The sequence below is a fragment of the Limulus polyphemus genome, unplaced genomic scaffold, assembly GCF_000517525.1.
Source record: "Limulus polyphemus unplaced genomic scaffold, Limulus_polyphemus-2.1.2 Scaffold191, whole genome shotgun sequence".
Lineage (NCBI taxonomy): Eukaryota > Metazoa > Arthropoda > Merostomata > Xiphosura > Limulidae > Limulus > Limulus polyphemus.
Window position 1 is genome coordinate 410,889 of NW_013665801.1, and position 5,779 is coordinate 416,667.

General features: G+C 31.1%; 1 pseudogene; it reads right to left on the reverse strand.

The window, feature by feature from the left end:
* Positions 1-2,740: 2,740 nt before the first annotated feature.
* Positions 2,741-5,779, reverse strand: part of LOC106478225 — a 109,945-nt pseudogene continuing 106,906 nt past the window's right edge.

Below are 5,779 nucleotides of genomic sequence, written 5' to 3' on the forward strand. Positions count from 1 at the left end.
AAACCCGGTTTCTAGCATTGTAAGTCCGCAGACATACCGCTGTGCCACTGGGGACCGCGCTATATGATAAATACAGCAACATAAAGTCACACCATTAATTGCAAACGTATTTTCCTCATTAACACAACAAAAATTACACATGAACAATAATATATTTAATACGTTTTAAAACAAGAAATACAGCCAGAAGTAATTACACTTGATATTGACAAAAATCATATTTCATTTTTCTTAGATTATTTTTTATGTTGGTGTTGTTGGGAGTCAGCAGAAAGCATTGGAAAACATCAGCAAATAAGTTGAGATATTTTTAAATAACGAACTATGGAGACTGTATTTTATAAAATTTAAAAAATATATATATTTTACATTTCCAAATACAGCTTAATACAATGTGTTTATTATATAACATTAGCGCTCGGACAAGAAAAAGGAATCTGTGAAAGACAGATTTACATACTATTTCTTTGGCAATACTCACGAATCTTCACACACATATTAATTCACTTTAAAATAAACATGATATTTTTTATGTAATAATTAGCTCTAAATTTACAAGTAAATATTTGAGATAACATTAAATTAAAAACTTTAACAAATAGATCTTAATAATATATTTGTATTTTACAAAAAATAATAAATAATAAGAAATAAGTAAGTTAATTATGTATGCAAGACGTTAGATATCATAAGGAAATGGTTTTTTTCGCAACATAATCTTTATCATTTGCTAATAATAAAAATTAGAGTCCATAAAATGTTGTGAAAAATAAGGATTAAATGAGGTTTATTATCTTGGCATTTAAAGTATATGTAGTATTGATTCATCCATATTAAAAACTATTAATCTCCTGACACAATGATGAAGGCAATATTGTGATATTAATACGTGAACATAGGTCGTTATTTTGTTTACTTGAATAGAAATACTTGAATACAATTACGATAAGTATTATCATCATTGTGATGTGTTGATTTTGTAAATATACTTGGCTATAATGAGCTCCTTAGCACGCTTAAGGCTCAAATATAACATGTTATAAAGTTTTATGATATACCAAAATTTTATAGGCGAACTAATCCTCTTATTTATACGTGTATACATTATTCCTATTCAAGACTGCGTCGCTCCAAAAGTATTTTATAAACACATGGAAATGAAACAAATAGCACCAACAAGACGATTCATTAAATGGAAATGAAAGAATATTCTGGTGTTTCGTTTTGTTTACAGATACGTATACTGGGGCAATATGAATATACCACAGTAATTTAATGATCTGACACGTAAATGGCTATTGCTTAACATGGGCGAGAGGTAAGTTTGCAGACTTACAACATCAAAATCCAGGGTCCGATTTCCCCTGGTTGACAGAATACAGCTAGCCCGTTTTGTAGCTTAACACTAAGAATGCAACAAACAACAACATCTTTGTCCTTTGGTGGTTTAGAGGGGAAAACTGGGGGTTTGCAACGCTAAAAAATTCCATTTTCGATTCACACAGTGGTTGGTTGGTTGTAATTAAGCACAAAGCTACATAATGGGTTATACGTGCTCTGCCCACCACGGGTATGGAAACCTGGATTCTAGCGTTGTAAGTCCGCAGACATACCTCTGTGCCACTGAGTGGGGGGGGGGCATTGTGCAGTTTTATGCTTAATAGCAAACAAACCAAAAGCTCAAAGAAGCAATACATTTAATTTGTTGAAAGAATTTTAGTATAAAAAAATTTGCGATTATCGGCAGAGCAGTAAAAATAAATTAAAGCAGCTTATGTTAGTGTGCGGGTTAAATAATCTTTAAGGTATAATACACTGTTTAGATATTAAATAATTATCAAGACTAGCAGACGTACCCGTCTTGTCCTTCATTAGGTCAGCGGTTACTTTACAGACTTACAACTCTAAAATACGGGGTTTGATTTCTCGGGTTGTACATAACTCAGATAACCCGTTGTTTAGCTATGCGCTAATAAAACAACATATTCGTCTGTCAGATATAAAAGATTGTTTAGTGTAGGTAGTATTAATTAATTTATCTTGTGAGTTAATATTTCATGATTGTTTAGTTTTTTTTTTTCGTAATAAGACAATTAAAAGCAGACGATTATCGATTATCGGAAGTTATATTTGTAAGTTATTGATATCGAGGCTACAGAGATTTCTAGAAGGCCTCAATGAGATATATAAGTGGCGGTGACAAGACTAAAGACCAGAGAGGGAGAAGAGAGCCAAAAGTAAAGCAGACTGAAAGAGAGGGAATAGTCTAACGGTTGATATGTTAAAGTGAGATTAACAGTTTTCTGACATTTTAGGAGAATAGTTTATCTCGTGTAAGGGTGTTATAAAGCAATTGAACTTGTCTGTGTGGACTTTGACAAAAAAAAACGATTATTGAAATTAGGCCTATATGCGAAAAGCAGACGAGTATCGGAAGTTCAGGATACAACTGCAGTAACTCAATAGGCAGCGTAAGGGAATTATACACCGTTACTGTTGTGAAAAAAGAAAAAGAAGAAAAGGAATAAGTGAATTGTACACTGATAGTGTTTAAGAGAAAATAGTAAAAATAGTTCGGCTTGTCAACTGAATTCTAAAGCAATTGAATTGGTCTAAGTGGACTTTGACAAGAAGACGAGAACTATATAATATTTAAGATACAACTATGATAAATAGTGTAAATAATTTTTATACATACGTTTAACTTGTTTTGAATATATTATTTTAAAACAAGTGGACTGTGTGCTGTCCGTTTGTTGTTGAATTTATCGCCAGCAAGTCACAGACACCTACTGTAGAAGAATCCTTAGCCCAATATACCCATACATATATTTTACTACTACTAAAAAGAAGTTCCTGACATCGTCATACAGTCGTAAATTGAGCAGTATAAGGAAGGTACGAAAAGTTGCCATGGCGGAAATGAGACACAATCTAAAAATATTTGAATATTTCTTTCATCTTTAATATCTCATCGCAAATGTACATTATGATAAGATTAAGTCATGCACTTAACAATTAGCTATTTGCTGTCAAACATTCTTATAATCATTAAGCCCAGGGGGTGTTTTTGAATATCTTGTTTATTATCTTGGCCAATTTTGGTGCTGCCCAGACCGAAAACTATGGAAGGAGATAATGAGTAGATACATAGACAAACTATACTGCATTACAATAAGATTGAAATTAAACACACATTTTTTATCTTGTTTTCACTCTTTTTGTCTTTCTTCTAATCGTGAGTCCAAGTCTGAATTACCGATTATATAAATCTTTAATGATATATAATCTAACAAAACTTCTATTAGAAGAAAAAGTAACACATATTTTAATAGATATCGTAGTTTGAACTTAAGATTTGCAAAAAGCAAGATGTTAGAAGTGAGTAGTCATTTAATTTCATACGCTGTTTAATTTTTTAAAACAAGTGGATTGTGTGCTGTCCGTTTGTTGTTGAATTTATCGCCAGCAAGTCACAGACACCTACTGTAGAAGAATCCTTAGCCCAACATACCCATACATATATTTTACTACTACTAAAAAGAAATTCTGACATCGTCCTAAAAATCAAAGATACATTTCTGAATGCAATAAAGATCGAAATTATCTCTAATAGTGAAGATACGCAATTAAAGAAACAATGCATTCCACTATTTCCAATTAAGAACGTAAGAAAAGCGTATATATTTACCTATACTCATTACCAGACGGAATTTTAGTTTCGTTCTAACTAGGTAGCTTGCTCTGAGCCGAAGTTATTATCAATTATAATTTTTGTAGAATGTAGATGGTTCAAAGTACAGAAATGTTTCATATAACCATATCAAGCATAAAATATTTTACAAAGAAAAGTTATTCAATGACGTCATTTTCCGAATAACCAATAGCAAATTTCTCAAACTTTCACAGTGATGTACATAACAATACATTAATATATAAATAATTAAGTTGATTAGAATCAAGATATACATTTGATTCTGGCGTTACAGAAGTACAAACTAGACTAGACTTAAAAAGATTATTAAGTTTTTGACGACGAATATTGAAAAAGAAGCAACATTTTTTTCATCATTATTTCCCATTGGACGGAGGAGAAACACTAACGTTCATTTATGTTCTATCAATACTCTTGCACATAATGATTTTTTCCTAAGTCACTTTGTTTGAATGGGAGTTTTCACCAAGTAGCCAGTAAGTTGTCATCTTCCCCTTTCCCTGTGCCAAAAAGAAAAAAAAATAATTGAAGAGAATAAGATGAACGATTGATAAAATAAGGAACATTAAAACCACTGTCCAAGCATTCTTCTCATTTTGTAATCCGAAAAGTGTTCTCACTTTTTTACATGCTGGATGCTTTACATTTTTATCTTGTTTACTCAGCTTAATATTAATATCAGTTCACTCTGTACAAACTTACACAAAATACTAGACAAAAGTATATAAAAACAAAATTTGATGTCTTGTGATGTTATAAATACTATGAAAAATTACTATAAGAGACACAAAATTTATTCACTATTTAAGATTGGACAATTTTTGCTAAGGTTAAGGATACATTACTACGTGAAAAGACTGTCCAAACTTAATATCAAATGTTCTGTTTGAGATTTTAAATATACTAAGATATACTAGTCAATTACTATTTTTAGCTTGAAAGTTTTTAAACTTTTTCGTGACTTTCCATGACCCACTTGACATAGACATTAAATCATAGACTAGTCAATTAATACTTTTCACATAGAAGTTTTTAAACTCGTCCGTGACTTTCTGTGGCCTACCCGATAGTTAATTAAACCATAGACTAGTCATTTAACATTTAATATGGAAGTTTTTGAAACTTCTCCATGACCTTCTATGACCTGTTTCACACTATTCAAAAACCCTGTTCAAACTACGATTTTTTTGGTTTATAATTCGTACTTAGCGTATCTCCACAATGTTGTTTGACTTAAAATTAGTTATGAGCTATTTTTTGATAATTTGTTAACTCAATACACTAAAGGTTATACTTGTTGTTTTCAATCCTCAGCTATACCTTACTGTTTCAATATTTTTCTTTCGAACAAACTTTCATTGCCTTCGAAATCATAAGTAAATCACTTTATTAATATAGGAACAAACAAATATTAATTATTATTTTTTAATAAACGTTACCACTTTTATAATATAAAAACATTACAGTTCGATACTACGATTTGTAATTACTAGCACAAGCAGCCGCCCGTAGGGCGTCGTTTCTGCTAGTATATATAATTTTAAGATAATCAAGGTTAACAGAGGTGAACTTCATAAATGTAAATCTTTGTTTATACTTTGAAAGTTCTTAATTATCATGTGATTATATCTATCAACTTATACTTTTCAAAAGGCAAAAAACAAAATCAGGACAAGCAAAATCAAGCACGTATTTAAAGTAGTCAAAATTCCTTTCAGTTATCATCTTCATGCTGAAATAACATCACAGAGGCCCAGTTGACTAAACGTCTTCTATGCTACTGGACACAACAGTGTAAATAAATCGTTGATTATTATTACTAGTGAGTGAAGATTTGGGTGCACATGCTGCACAGCTAGAGCTGTAATAAAATTCGATTCTTATCATAGTTAACAGTGTAAATAAATCGTTGATTATTATTACTAGTGAGTGAAGATTTGGGTGCACATGCTGCACAGCTAGAGCTAGTAATAAAATTCGATTCTTATCATAGTTAACAGTGTAAATAAATCGTTGATTACTATTACTAGTGAGTAAAGATTGGTGTCGTACGACTAGTCTGCA